This window comes from Schistocerca cancellata, chromosome 10 (genome assembly GCF_023864275.1).
Source record: "Schistocerca cancellata isolate TAMUIC-IGC-003103 chromosome 10, iqSchCanc2.1, whole genome shotgun sequence".
NCBI lineage: Eukaryota > Metazoa > Arthropoda > Insecta > Orthoptera > Acrididae > Schistocerca > Schistocerca cancellata.
The window spans coordinates 32,013,727-32,029,755 of NC_064635.1; the positions used below are offsets into that span (position 1 = coordinate 32,013,727).

Genomic DNA, 16,029 nt, shown 5'->3' on the forward strand with positions numbered 1-16,029 from the left:
TCCGCTTAAGTACGCTACTTTTGCACAATAGGGAGAGTTAGTACATTCATTTTCGTCTATATTTGCGTACCTTTCATCATCTGAACTCTCGTCGGAATCCGACCATTCTGGATCGCTTTCAGGTTCTAACATAAAAGCTTTTCTGAGACAGGCACTAAGTTCTTCCTCGGTATTGTCGTCAGGCTTGGATTTTAATTCAATCTCCTCTTTTGGCAAAACGACCTCATCATCAGCTTTATTTACATTTACTGTGACTTCATATTCAGTGTAATCCTCGTGGACTTTAATTACTTTCAGGTAATCATCTACCCCTTCTCCACGGTGCCTCTCGGTAGCAGCTTGTACTATTGGCGGATTGTTAGCAGAAGTTATTTCTTCGTCAATGCTGAGGATTTCATCTTCCAACTCCTTCCTATTATTAATCTGCGTCCTATTGGCGGCACGCGTACTTTGCGCGGCGCTATTTATTCTCTCCTCTTCCACTTTGGGCCACGTCAGTTTATGGACGTACCTACTATTTCTCTTTCCACCATCTAATTTCTTCGCATACTCCTTCTTAAAATCCTCCCACTCACATTGCTTTAGGCCCTTGTACAGATCGTCGATCTGCACATGCCAATCAGTTACTTCTGCTAATTCATTATCGCCCTTTACCTCATTGCAAACACTGTTAACCGCACCTCTCTGTGTACTCACAGTCTCATTTATTGTTTCCTTTGCCACGGAATTATCACTCGTAAAATTTTCATTATTTCTTACGGCTACGTTCATACCTACTGCTGCCGTATTGCTAGCGGCTTCTCTCTGAACAGATGTTCTGCTAGGCTGGGTCGTTACCCTCTGATGCTCCACTCGCCTGTTTGGAGCGCTCTGTGCGGCCGAGATGACTCATGCTGGCTCGCACCTGACGCTTGTCTCGCCACAACACGTTGTGTCGTTTCATGCCTGTCTCTAACCTGTCTCATTATATTACGGTCGGTCCGGTATCTTTTCTTAAATCGGGGCCGGTATGTATTGTCCGCTTCCGTTTGGCCCGCAACGTTCGCGGAAATTAGTTTCCCGCGTCGTTATTATTTTGCGCGGTGTATCCTCTACCGCGACCTGGATTATTTCCTCTGCCTCTTCCTCTGCCTCTTCCTCTCTGTATTACATTGACGCGAAATCCCTCGCCGTCATTTCGTTCGTCATGGTTTCGGTTATTACGGTTACCAAAATTTTGATAATTGGCACGACTTGCGCGCCAATGGTCTTCGTCTTCGACCCTTTCTAGAAATGCTTGGAAGCTATGATGGTTGCTTCCTACATACCTCTTAGAATCTTCTGGAAGCTTTTTGTATAGCTCCCAGATAATTTCTGAATCTGATCTTCGGCCTCTTAAATGCGTCAATTTCCGGTACCAATACTCGCAGAAATCTTTCAAAGAATTCCTGCCCCTGTTATCATGCTGTTTGGCCATGATAAGCTCGCGCCATAAATGGTCCTGCTTTTGTTCAGACCAATATTCTTCTGTAAATCTTTGCCTGAATTCTTCGAACGTCATTCGTTCGGTATCTAAATTGATTCCCCAGCGCTTAGCGTCACCTGCTAAGGTGCTAATTACTACGTTTATCTTTTCCTGATCAGATAAATGCTCAGGAAATACTCTCTCGCAATTTTTGATGAAATCTAACAGATGCCACCCGTTATGTTTCTTGGCTGGATCGAAGCGTTCCTCACCTTCTAATAGCTTCGTAATTGGCGTGCCATTACAGACAACACCAGGCCTATCTTTAATTTTGCTCTCCAGATCGAAAATTCTGCCTTGAATTTCCGTAGTATTTTGTTCACAATTTTGAACACATCCGGTTACTTTTTTACCTAAATCCCTTTCAGTGTCTAAAACTACCTTTTTCAATTGTGATATCCCGTGTTGACATTCATTTACGATCTCATTTTTAAGACCGAAAACCTTTTCGTCTACCTTAGTTTCAACCAGAGGTTCTACTTTCTCTTGGATGTTGAGAATTTCAACATCGAATCTACTATTAATGTTACCAATTTCCTCCTGCATAGTATCCATATTTTTGTTAATGGTATCAATTTCAAATTTCAGAATATTTACCACAGAACTTAAATTTCCCACTTTTTGTTCTACTTGTTCTATTTGTTTACTGATTTTAATTACTTGTCCTTCGACCTGTGCTTTAATCTGATCAACGTGTGTTTTAAGCTGCTCGTTTTGTGTTTTGATCTGATGGCCCTGTGTTTTGAGCTGCTCATCAACGTGTTTTTGAAGCTGATTAACCTGATTGCCGACTTGTTTTTGAAGTTGCTCATTCTGTTTACCGACTTGTCTTTGAAGTTGCTCATTCTGCCCTGCAATTTGTTTGGTTAATTGTTCAAATAAGTCGTTCATGCTTAAAATTTTTACACTGTTTTGTTCTACGGAATCCGTGTGTTCCGGTCCTACTTCATAAGTTTCTTTCGGTTCTTTCTTTATCTGTGGTGAATCAAATATGTCAGTGGATTCGTTCACGTACCCACTATCATCTACAAAGTCACCCTCTTCTTCCTGTTTTGTCCCTTGCTGTGTTCGAGACGATCTCGACATTTCAATCTGTTCGTTGACGTGTTCATGGTATTGTATGTACAATTGTCTTCCGCTAACGCCATCTGTTATCTGGCCGCGTAAACTCCTGCTACTGCCAGCCGCATTCTCCATTTCGCTTGGCGCATCTACCCCGTCCACGTTTCTGTCCATACTAAATGCCAACTATACCACACTACTATACTTGACTCACACTGCAGTTTATTTTACTGAACTTTATTGCTATTCGTGCCACTGAACATCCACTGTTCGGTCTTTACGTTAATTTGTAACCGACAACACTGGATGTCCTGTCACGGTCGCCACTTGTAACACTACCGCCCTGTCGGACGTGCGTTAACTCTATAAAGCCTGTACTGTAATAAGTTCACGGGCTTCACCTTGTAAACAAGGATTTTAGTACATAAATTGACCGCGTGTACCTAATGGAAGCAAGATCGGACCTATACTCAGTCAGTAACTACAGTGATGCGTCAAGCAAATGTAAAGTATAATTACGCGTTCGCACGGACAAGAAGTACACACAGTAGATATTACCAATGATTAATAATTCGGTCGCCAGCCTAATTAGGCATTGAGTGAGTTTTTCCTTGTACAAGTGGGTGCATGTACAAGCATAATGACACGTAGTAATGTTGCGTTTTATGGCAAAATTTGGAACCAGAAAGAATCTACTGAACTAAGGTTTTCTTCTTTTGTACTAATTTGGACGAGCTAACATTACACAACACCACACAGCAATGATTACTACGAACTGCATTTTGTATACTGATCAGACTGAAATCGGGCATAGATTACCCTAGAATTAGCAATTTTGAAAGCACACATACAATGTCACTATTAAAATTGGAAATAACACTAATACACTTAGGTTTTATATAGAAATTAACTTTACTGTTCAAATCTGATCAGTACACTTCAAGATGTGAAAGAATGGGCAAGAGAAGGGGGGGGGGGCCTGAAACTGTTATGGTCGTTATACTGAAACTATTAAGTCCTGAAGGTAAATTAACACTCAAAATTATCAATCTATGGATAACTACTCTTTTCTCTTATTTCTGAATTATTTGACAGTCTCACATTAATTAAATAACATTGCTAACTCATTTCAAAAAACTCTCGTTCAATATAGTCATACTTTTGTTCTTTATCAACATTTACAATAACACACATAAATTTAAACTTCTTTATAGCATAGCTTTGTCTACTGATAATTCTCGTTAACACTATCTTTAAACTTTCAGTTCGGGATACTCGGGTTGCACAATATGTGGTAAGGACCCTGTCTAGGTCAGTGATAAGGATGAGTAACGGCTAAGGCAATTCTGGTAAAAGTCACGTTATTATTGAACAGTTAGAAACAGTTTCGACACTGGTCCACTCAGATACACTTCTAAAGATGAAATAAATGTTTGACCTGTGCAAGTCGGTGCGGCGGTTGGCGGGCAGCGAGATAGCGGGCAGCACAGCACACATACAAGCACGGCTAAGGCTCTCACTGCATCGGCACTTTCCTTCTTCTTAGCGTAGTAATCTTTCCAATTTCGTGCCTAAGAATATAGCTATGCCAAGTAGTCGTCGGAATCGGCCCATCCGAGGCTCAATTGAATCCACTTTTCCTAGATAGCCTCCTCGGTACCGTACATGTTCCTCTGACCGATGCCCAACTCCGACTGTCCTATTGAGCCCGTTGTGCCGAACCGCGCCAGTGTGCGTTTTCCCGCGCTCGCCTACATCCACCTTTTCCCGCTCCCCTACAGGTAGGGTATTCACCTCAGGTTTTCTACTACACATATCCTAATGCATTACCTACGTATGGACCAAGTGTATAAATTACAATTTTCACATCTTACAATAGTTTTAACATTAAATACACTTCCCTTTGATTATCACATTGCTTGAAATCTAACATAAATAATAATATTCATTTTCAAAAGTTGCTTACAGTTTCTTTAACATGACACGAAAAGAAAAAGAAATTCAAAACATTGCTTATATTAATTTATCTAAATTCATAAAGAAAAAAATTATTAATGTACAGTTGTTACAAACTTACCACACGGAAATATCGAGGAATAGCCGAAGCTCGCCTAGACAGACAGTAACGAAAATTACATACCCACAAACGGACAAATCCATTCCTATAAACGAAAATAAGACAGTATAAATTGTTCTACAATAACAAACTAATACTCCAAATTACCTCAATATCATTGCGAATAATTTTAATGTACAATGATAGCGCTTATCCGGAACACGGAACTGTTTTATTAACTATGCCTCGAAGTGAAGACATTACTATCTATGACTAATGTATGACGTTGTTGGTCAAAGCCCACGAGTTGTATCCCCTGCTTCACTAGCGGTTCTAGGCGCTGCAGTCCGGAACCGCGCGACCGGTACTGTCGCAGGTTCGAATCCTGCCTCGGGCATGGATGTTTGTGATGTCCTTAGGTTAGTTAGGTTTAAGCAGTTCTAAGTTCTAGGGGACTGATGACCACAGCTGTTAAGTCCCATAGTGCTCAGAGCCATTTGAACCATTTTTTCTGCCTGAATAACATGTATCGTCGAAATAACATATGCTTGGTCTGATAATCTAGTCTTCATATTACAGGGTCTGAGTACCAATCAAAGACACACAATATGTGGTAATTTGCAAGAATGACGGTTTACTGAAGTGGCTGGGTCCAAACGACACATAACGAACGTACCATCGGAAATCGACCATGAGACTCTAATGGCGGGCGTTACGAATATGTTTACGTTGGTCACTACAGCTACGACAAAAGAAGAGAGTTACAAAAATACTTGTAATTGGAAGGGAGACGACATACCTTACTCGTCGTCCTTGTTGTCGTCACGTGAAAGTCCATTACGGTGTTCTGGATGGATAATTTGGAAGAGTCGAACTATGTATTCTTCCCGATACTCTTTCTCCGCAATGAAATTGTAACGGTATTTCAGCATCGAAACTGTTCTTACGAAGTTTTACACACTTGGCACCACCACGGTCTACACAGTCCCTTCTTTCCTCGTCCGGTAGACTCCATATTTGCGATAAAAAGTGAAACAATTTTCTACGCTGGATAAACATGGAATTAGATTCTTCCATGTGAGAAAATCCGCCGAAGAAACGTCAAGAACACCAAACATTCCACTCACTAACGACATAAATAACCTGGGTTTCCCTAGTAACTCACAAATAATTCGCGGAGGTATGTAATTTAGAGCAAATAAGGGAACGATCGAAAACAGATAAAAATGACGGTCACAAATAATTGATCACAACGCCCGCCACCCGAGTCGCATGATCGATTTCCGATCGCACGTTCGATATGTTTCATTTGGACCCAGCGACTTCGATAGGCAATCATTCTTGGAAATTACCCAATATGGCTAACAATGTGCACAGCGAATAATCATTAACAAGCTGTGTTGCGTATTAGACGGCTATCACATTACTGTGACCTTATTCCCCACGTGCATATGTCAACCGATTTCTACAACTACATCTACATCTCATTTGTCGTGACTGAGTCATTAAGTTAGTAATTTACAGTGAAATGGTGGAAATTTCTGTTAAAGAGGTTGAAATTGTTTAAAGTTTGCTGGAAATCGCTAATGCTGTCATTATGAAACACTGGATGAGATTAGTCGGGGTAATTTGCGCTCCATTTTAAGCAAAGGCTAGTTTTTCATGCATTTCAGTCTTCAAGACTGTGTGTCGTTCAATGATATAATTTTGTAGGTACAAACAGTAGTACATTGGGATACTGTGTGCAAAATGCTGGCGAATAGAGTTGTTGTTGTTGTGGTCTTCAGTCCTGGGACTGGTCTCATGCAGCTCTCCATGCTACTCTATCCTGTGCAAGCTTCTTCATCTCCCAGTACCTACTGCAACCGACATCCTTTTGAATCTGCTTAGTGTGTTCATCTCTTGGTCTCCCTCTACGATTTTTACCCTCCACGCTGCCCTCCAATACTAAATTGGTGATCCCTTGATGCCTTATAACATGTCCTACCAACCGATCCCTTCTTCTAGTCAAGTTGTGCCACAAACTTCTCTTCTCCCCAATCCTATTCAATACCTCCTCATTAGTTATGTGATCTACCCATCTAATCTTCAGCATTCTTCTGTAGCACTACATTTCGAAAGCTTCTATTCTCTTCTTGTCCAAACTATTTATCTTCCATGTTCACTTCCATACATGGCTACGCTCCATACAAATACTTTCAGAAACGACTTTCCTGACACTTAAATCTATACTCGATGTTAACAAATTTCTCTTCTTCAGAAACGCTTTCCTTGCCATTGCCAGTCTACATTTGATATCCTCTCTACTTCGACCATCATCAGTTATTTTACTCCCCAAATAGCAAAACTCCTTTACTACTTTAAGTGTCTCATTTCCTAATCTAATTCCCGCAGCATCACCCGACTTAATTCGACTACATTCCATTATCCTCGTTTTGCTTTTGTTGATGTTCATCTTATATCCTCCTTTCAAGACACTGTCCATTCCGTTCAACTGCTCTTCCAAGTCCTTTCCTGTGTCTGACAGAATTGCAATGTCGCGAATATAGTAGTACAGCAGTAATAAATTGAAACCTTACGTCTGATGCTGAGTTTTACCCCATGAACAGCAATAATATAGTAAATCATTTTCAAGGGTATGCCAACAGGAAACAGTATAGTTAAGGTTTGAAATTATGGGTGAAGTTGGTTGGAAGTCGCTAAGTGCGCTCACTGTCGAATACTTGAAATGAGAGTGAGTGACTGACTCCGTCAGAACAAGCTCCAGAGGGTCCAGTGGCGCCGACCGACCACCGTGTCATCCTGAGGCGATAGACGTAACTGGAAGCCCATATAGAAGGGCATGTGGTCAGCTCACCGTTCTTTCGGCCGTTGTCAGTCTTCGTGACATATACACAATTCCTAACTTTAGTATTTGACTTATTGTGTTAAATCTTTGACTTAAGATTATACCTCTTAATGAGTAGATTATAACAGCATTTGACATTTTTAAATTCGGCCAGTAGTTATTCGAAATACTGGAAATCAAGCCTTCGTTGTCACTGGAAGACGTTCGACAGACAATCTGCAACTGGGATGTTCGCTTCTTCGGAAACAAATTATTTCGATAATTTCTGTTGAGTATGAAAAACAAAATACTGCATGTTCTGTGTTGGCTGTGGACACTTCGTTTACATAATTGTTTGAACTGCAAGTGGGCTAAGATACCTGCAAAAATTGGTATAATTTGTTAATAATGATGGACACTAAAGAGTTTGATGGTGTGCTCTCTCACCAACATGTGATCGTCATCAGTTTGCAAGTAATGGTAAAAGAACTTGCAGGAGAAGCAACTGGTCATCACTTCTAAGGTCAAGCACATTACAGATTAGTGAGCCTCTCAGTCTGTGTGGAACACTCGCCAAATCCGGATCTTAAATCTTTTTAGTGCTCCATTTATTCAGATAAAATTGTGTATCACGTCTCACGTAAAGCGAGAGACACTGTGCGTAATTTAAGGCAAAGACGCAATTAGAAACGCTATATGTTGCGTGGCAGTTTAATGTTGATATGGGCGGTCTCATAAATTCTATTTATAGCAATGGAAGCTTTTTCGGTTAAGAAGCTAGATACACTACTGGCCATCAAAATTGCTACACCACGAAGATAACGTGCTACAGACGCGAAATTTAACCGACAGGACGAAGATGCTGTGATATGCAAATGATTAGCTTTTCGGAGCATTCACACAAGGTTGGCGCCGGTGGCGACCCCTACAACGTGCAGACATGAGGAAAGTTTCCAACCGATTTCTCATACACAAACAGCAGTTGACCGGCGTTGCCTGGTGAAACGTTGTTGTGATGCTTCGTGTAAAGAGGAGAGATGCGTACCGTCACGTTTCCGACTTTGATAAAGGTCGGATTGCAGCCTATCGCGATTGCGGTTTATCGTATCGCGACATTGCTGCTCGCGTTGGTCTAGATCCAATGACTGTTACCAGAATATTGAATCGGTGAATTCAGGAGGCTAATACGGAACGCCGTGCTGGATCCCAACGGCCTCGTATCACTAGCAGTCGAGATGACAGGCATCTTAACCGCATGACTGTAACGGATCGTGCAGCCACGTCTCGATCCCCGAGTCAACAGATGGGGACGTTTGCAAGACAATAACCAACTGCACGAACAGTTCGATGACGTTTGCAGCAGCATGGACTATCAGCTCGAAGACCATGGCTGCGGTTACCCTTGACGCTGCATCACAGACAGGAGCGCCTGTGATGGTGTACTCAACGACGAACCTGGGTGCCCGAATGGCAAAACGTATTTTTTTCGGATGAATCCAGGTTCTGTTCACAGCATCATGATGGCTGCACCCGTGTTTGGCGATATCGCGGTGAACGCACATTGGAAGCGTGTATTCGTCATCGCCATACTGGCGTATCACCCAGTGTGATGGTATGGGGTGCCATTGGTTACACGTCTCGGTCACCTCTTGTTCGCATTGACGGAACTTTGAACAGTGGACGTTACATTTCAGATGTGTTACGATCCTTGGCTCTATCCTTCAATCGATCCTGCGAAACCCTATATTTCAGCAGGATAATGCACGACCGCATGTTGCAGGTCCTGTACGGGCCTTTCTGGATACAAAAAATGTTCGACTGCTGCCCTGGCCAGCACATTCTCCAGATCTCTCTCCAACTGAAAACGTCTGGTCAATGGTGGCCGAGTAACTGGCTCGTCACAATACACCAGTCACTACTCTTGATGAACTGTGGTATCGTGTTGAAGCTGCATGGGCAGCTGTACGTGTACACGCCATCCAAGAGGTGTTTGACTCAATGCCCAGGCGTATAAAGGCTGTTATTACGGCCAGAAGTGGTGGTTCTTGGTACTGATTTCTCAGGATCTATGCACCCAAATTGGGTGACAATGTAATCACATGTCAGTTCTAGTATAATATATTTGTCCAATGAATACCCGTTTATCATCTGCATTCTTCTTGGTGTAGCAATTTTAATTGTCAGTAGTGTATATTTTTATACAGAACATGAGAATTACGAGAAAATAAAATTCTAAATCGAATTTACAGTAGATGCAGTAAACAAACTTCGCTAAAAATTGAGACTATGTGTTTAGGCCAACAAAAGTAGAAGGAATATACTAAGAAATGAGATTATGGATCCTACATGCCTACAATGTGCAGTCCACTAAGCTCTTTCCATACTTATTCCTTCCATTGCATGCTTCCTGCTATGTAATTTACACATGAATGTACGAAGTTTCATACACCACAAAGGACAAGGCATAGATTTTCGTGTTTTTTTACGATTAGTTTTCCGAAAAAGGTTACCAGTGCTATAACCTTAAAGCAGCAAATGGCAGCTTATAACAACAGAGGACAGATGTAATATGGCCTTAAAAGGATGTTCTGGAACTATAACCAGATACAGTTCTAACAAAACGCTTTTATATTCTGAAAATATTATCCCGGTAAATTGAGTTCCCCCAAAGAATAATTCTGAAAGTCACTAGTGAATGGAGAAATGAAGAATAAACTAGCTTCTCACTTTTTAAGTCATCAGTAGGAATTGTGCAGCTGAACTAAAACGCTTTATTAACTCTAGGAAATAGGTTTTTCAATTAAGGTTGTGATCTATCTATAGTATCAAAGACGTAAACACTTTCTGTTTATTATTTCAGTGCTTGAGGTGACTATTTTTGTCGGTTCTGGAGTTATATGAAAGTACTGAATCGTGTATACTGTGTCTTATCGTAATTTGATGGTAATCATTTTTCCTTGAACCGTCTGTTAGTATTTCCAAACATTTCGGTACCTGGTTTATCAGAAAAGGGACTGATAGGCTACAAACTTTGCACTTCTGCCAGTGCAAGTGAAAGAGCAGATGTTCGACATAAATAATCTTTAAACAACGACTTGCAACACTTAACCCTCTTTTCTTTCTCTAGCAGACGTAACACCTGAATGGTTGGAAGGTGTCAGATTTGAGAACTTAACTACGGGTGACAAGATCTACGTTTGACATCGGCTAGTATCGAAACCCTCCTGACAGATTCTTTCTTTCCCATTGCCAATAATTTTCTACGTAATTTTTGCAACAACTTCCGCTGTTGGAACTGAAGGCTAACGGTTACGTTTAGAATTACAGGTATCAACCACTGGACCACCATTTCGTAATAACGTCTGAGCATTTCTTTTGGGAGGAGTAATGGAGATCAAGATTTTTTCAAGAAAAAATTTCAGGAGTTTTCTTAAATGAACCAGTACAGATGTAAACTTCAACTACACGCACCCATTCATTCACAGATTAGATGCGGCATACTTTATTTGAATAACTCAGAGAACGACGAAAAGACATAACACTTTCGAACAATAAACAACTGCTGCTATGACCATAGAGTATATACAGGGTGAGCACAAAGTCTTGCCCTCATGATAACAATTTATTACAGAATAATTGTTTGACATAATAATTTACATTTGATGCCGTTACATAGGTTAGAGTTACTAGTTTTCTTTTTTTTTTTTTTTAAGACCACTTACGTTAGTAAACCTCAACGTGTGCTCCCTTTGTAGCTCGGAAAATGTCGAGGCGGTATTCCAGTTCCTGCCAGGTGTTTCGTAACATGTGTTCTGTCACAGTACCCACAGCAGCTTGTATCCTAGCCTTTAGTTCGTCGAGGTCAGCAACTGGTGTGGCGAAGACTCTGTCCTCGATATAGCCCCAGAAAAAAAAGTCAAGGGGCGTAATGTCTGGAGAGCTGGGTGGCCAGGGTGTTGGACTGTTCCTTCCGATCCACCGACCCGGAAATGTTTCATCCAGGAAATCAAGCATTATCAAAGCCCCACAGTTAGAAGAATATCAACCATGGATAATTTTCTAGCAAGATGGAGCGTCACCCCCCTCCCCCCCCCCCCATCCCCCACTGGGCTTTGATAGGGCGTGATTTCCTGGATGAAACATTTCCGGGTCGGTGGATCGGAAGGAACGGTCCAACACCCTGGTCACCCAGCTCTCCAGACATTACGCCCCTTGACTTTTTTTTCTGGGGCTATATCGAGGACAGAGTCTTCGCCACACCAGTTGCTGACCTCGTCGAACTGAAGGCTAGGATACAAGCTGCTCTGCGTACTGTGACAGAACACATGTTACGAAACACCTGGCGGGAACTGGAATACCGCCTCGACATTCTCCGAGCTACCAAGGGAGCACACGTTGAGGTTTACTAGCGTAAGTGCTCTTAAAAAAAAAACTGGTAACACTAACCTATGTAATGGCATCAAATGTAAATTATTATGTCAAACGGTTATTCTCTGTTATATTGTTATAATCAGGGCAAGAATTTGTGCTCACTCTGTATATCTATGGAGTGAGCATTCGGGAGCGCAGAACTAGAATTCTGTCCGCAGCATCTCCTGTAGCTAAAGTAAAGAGATTTTGGGACGCCGTATTTTAGCCCGTACAGCGCTTAGTGTATTTTGATACGTTCAGGTTTCCGCGAAACTTTGAAGAAGTGTTTTACAGCCATCTTAACAACTTGATACCAGGACTGAAGTTGATTCAAAATGGTTCAAAGGGCTCTGAGCACTATGGGACTCAACATCTTAGGTCATAAGTCCCCTAGAACTTAGAATTACTTAAAGCTAACTAACCTAAGGACATCACACACACCCATGGCCGAGGCAGGATTCGAACCTGCGACCGTAGCAGTCCCGCGGTTCCGGACTGCAGCGCCAGAACCGCACGGCCACCGCGGCCGGCTACTGAAGTTGACCAAGGATGTGAAGAGCAGTGGTATCGTGCTTATTCGCTACAGGGTGATGATGTTTGGTTTGTGGGGCGCTCAACTGCGTGGTTATCAGCGCCCGTACAATTTCCCAACCTTTGCTCAGTCCAATTTCGCCACTTTCCTGGATGATGATGAAATGATGAGGACAACACAAACACCCAGTCATCTCGAGGCAGGTGAAAATCCCCGACCCCGCCGGGAATCGAACCCGGGACCCCGTGCTCGGGAAGCGAGAACGCTACCGCGAGACCACGAGCGGCGGACGCTTATTCGCTACAGTATCATAGCTCAGATCCCACTTTATTTACGATTTTTGGTAACGGGGTAAGAACTGACAGCCAAGAGTAAGCCGAACGGTAGATCAGCGTGGTTGGTCAAGGAACTGGACACTTTCTGCAGAAAAAAAACGAAAAACAAAAAAAAAAAAAGAAAAGAAACTGAGTGACCTTCTCATCTACAGAATTGAAAGCTCTCACGTGATATCTTCACAGACCCACTAAAGAAAAACGACAAAGAAACAGATAGAAAGAAAGACCACAAAAGAGAAAATGAATAGCGTAGCTGCCTTTCGTGCGCAAGGAGCCGGTTTCGATACCTGGTACGTCCCCTAAGATAGGGAGGTCTTGCACCATGTCTACTCAGACTTCTTGAAGCTCAGAGGCTTGAATATAGAATCAGCGACATTACCAGGATTCACCTCCTGACAATAATGGCTGAAGGGACTGACGACATGCTGATCACATATCCCATGATCACAGATCGCTCCTTTTACTGCCTTACAGGCAGCAGTTGGCGACTCGAATGTAATTTCGGGAATACATTTTTCCAGGAAACATACACTCCTGGAAATTGAAATAAGAACACCGTGAATTCATTGTCCCAGGAAGGGGAAACTTTATTGACACATTCCTGGGGTCAGATACATCACATGGTCACACTGACAGAACCACAGGCACACAGACACAGGCAACAGAGCATGCACAATGTCGGCACTAGTACAGTGTATATCCACCTTTCGCAGCAATGCAGGCTGCTATTCTCCCATGGAGACATTCGTAGAGATGCTGGATGTAGTCCTGTGGAACGGCTTGCCATGCCATTTCCACCTGGCGCCTCAGTTGGACCAGCGTTCGTGCTGGACGTGCAGACCGCGTGAGACGACGCTTCATCCAGTCCCAAACATGCTCAATGGGGGACAGATCCGGAGATCTTGCTGGCCAGGGTAGTTGACTTACACCTTCTAGAGCACGTTGGGTGGCACGGGATACATGCGGACGTGCATTGTCCTGTTGGAACAGCAAGTTCCCTTGCCGGTCTAGGAATGGTAGAACGATGAGTTCGATGACGGTTCGGATGTACCGTGCACTATTCAGTGTCCCCTCGACGATCACCAGTGGTGTACGGCCAGTGTAGGAGATCGCTCCCCACACCATGATGCCGGGTGTGGCCCTGTGTGCCTCGGTCGTATGCAGTCCTGATTGTGGCGCTCACCTGCACGGCGCCAAACACGCATACGACCATCATTGGCACCAAGGCAGAAGCGACTCTCATCGCTGAAGACGACACGTCTCCATTCGTCCCTCCATTCACGCCTGTCGCGACACCACTGGAAGCGGGCTGCACGATGTTGGGGCGTGAGCGGAAGACGGCCCAACGGTGTGCGGGACCGTAGCCCAGCTTCATGGAGACGGTTGCGAATGGTCCTCGCCGATACCCCAGGAGCAACAGTGTCCCTAATTTGCTGGGAAGTGGCGGTGCGGTCCCCTACGGCACTGCGTAGGATCCTACGGTCTTGGCGTGCATCCGTGCGTCGCTGCGGTCCGGTCCCAGGTCGACGGGCACGTGCACCTTCCGCCGACCATTGGCGACAACATCGATGTACTGTGGAGACCTCACGCCCCACGTGTTGAGCAATTCGGCGGTACGTCCACCCGGCCTCCCGCATGCCCACTATACGCCCTCGCTCAAAGTCCGTCAACTGCACATACGGTTCACATCCACGCTGTCGCGGCATGCTACCAGTGTTAAAGACTGCGATGGAGCTCCGTATGCCACGGCAAACTGGCTGACACTGACGGCGGCGGTGCACAAATGCTGCGCAGCTAGCGCCATTCGACGGCCAACACCGCGGTTCCTGGTGTGTCCACTGTGCCGTGCGTGTGATCATTGCTTGTACAGCCCTCTCGCAGTGTCCGGAGCAAGTATGGTGGGTCTGACACACCGGTGTCAATGTGTTCTTTTTTCCATTTCCAGGAGTGTATTTAAGTGATTAACATTGAAAGATCACAGGTTAATGTAACCGCGAGATAAGCCATTGCAGAAGTGAACTACTGGTACAATAATAACAGATGTAAAAAACTCCCCCCGAACAGGCCATGAAAGCCCAAAGGTACCGACCGGCCGCCGTGCCATCCTCAGCCCATAGGCGTCACTAGGTGCGGATATGGAGGGGCATGTGGTCAGCACACCGCTCTCCCGGCCGTATGTCAGTTTCCGAGACCGGAGCCGCTACTTCTCAGTCAAGTAGCTGCTCAGTTTGCCTTACAAGGGCTGAGTGCACCCCGCTTGCCAACAGCGCTCGGCAGACCGGATGGTCACCCATCCAAGTGCTAGCCCAGCCCGACAGCGCTTAACTTCGGTGATGTGACGAGAACCGGTGTTACCACTGCGGCAAGGCCGTTGGCAATAATAACAGGTTAGGTTAGGTTAGGTTAGGTTAGGTTAGGTTATGTAGTCCACAAAATGTTGAATGCAGGCATGCAAACGTGCATGCATCGTATCGTGCAGGTGCCGGTTGACAGTGTGTGGGATGGAACACCATGCCTGTTGCACTTGGTTGGTCAATACAGGGACGGTTAGCGCTGTTTGTGGATGACGCTGGAATTGTCGTCCGATGATGTTCCATATGTGCCCGAATGGAGACAGATCTGGTGCTCGAGCAGGCCAAAGCAACTTGCCGGGACTCTGTGGAGGATGTCGCCTTACAACAGCGGCAGAAGGGCGAGCGTTATCCTGTTGGAAAACACGCCCAGCTATACTGTTCGTGAATGCCAACACAACAGGTCGAATCAACAGACTGGCGTACAATTTTGCAGTCAGGATGCCTGGGATAACCAGGAGAGTGCTTCTGATGTCATACAAAACCGTAATTCCAGGTGTAGATCCAGTGTGTCTATCATGCAGACAGTTTCGTTTCAGGCGTTCACTTGGCCTCCTTCTAACCGAAAAAAAAACGGCCGAGGCAGAAGCAGCTTCCACCAGAAAACACAACAGACCCTCACTCTACTCTCCGATGACCTCTCGCTTCACAACACCGAAGTTGAAAACCGCGGTGGTTTGATGTCAGCGGAATGCACGCTACAGGACGTCTGGTACTAAGCTGTCCTCGAAATAACCGATTTGTAACAGTTCCTTGTGTCACTGTGGTACCAATTGCTGCCGGCCGGGGTGGCCGAGCGGTTCTAGGCGCTACAGTCCGGAACCGCGCGACGCTACGGTCGCAGGTTCGAATCCTGCCTCGGCCATGGATGTGTGTGATGTCCTTAGGTTAGTTAAGTCTAAGTAGTTCTAAGTTCTAGGGGACTGATGACCTCAGAAGTTGAGTCCAATAG

The 16,029-nt window shown here is 44.3% G+C and overlaps 1 pseudogene; it reads right to left on the minus strand.

Annotated features, from left to right (window-relative positions):
- Positions 1-14,984: 14,984 nt before the first annotated feature.
- LOC126106990 (5S ribosomal RNA) lies at positions 14,985-15,102 on the minus strand (annotated as a pseudogene).
- Positions 15,103-16,029: the final 927 nt, after the last annotated feature.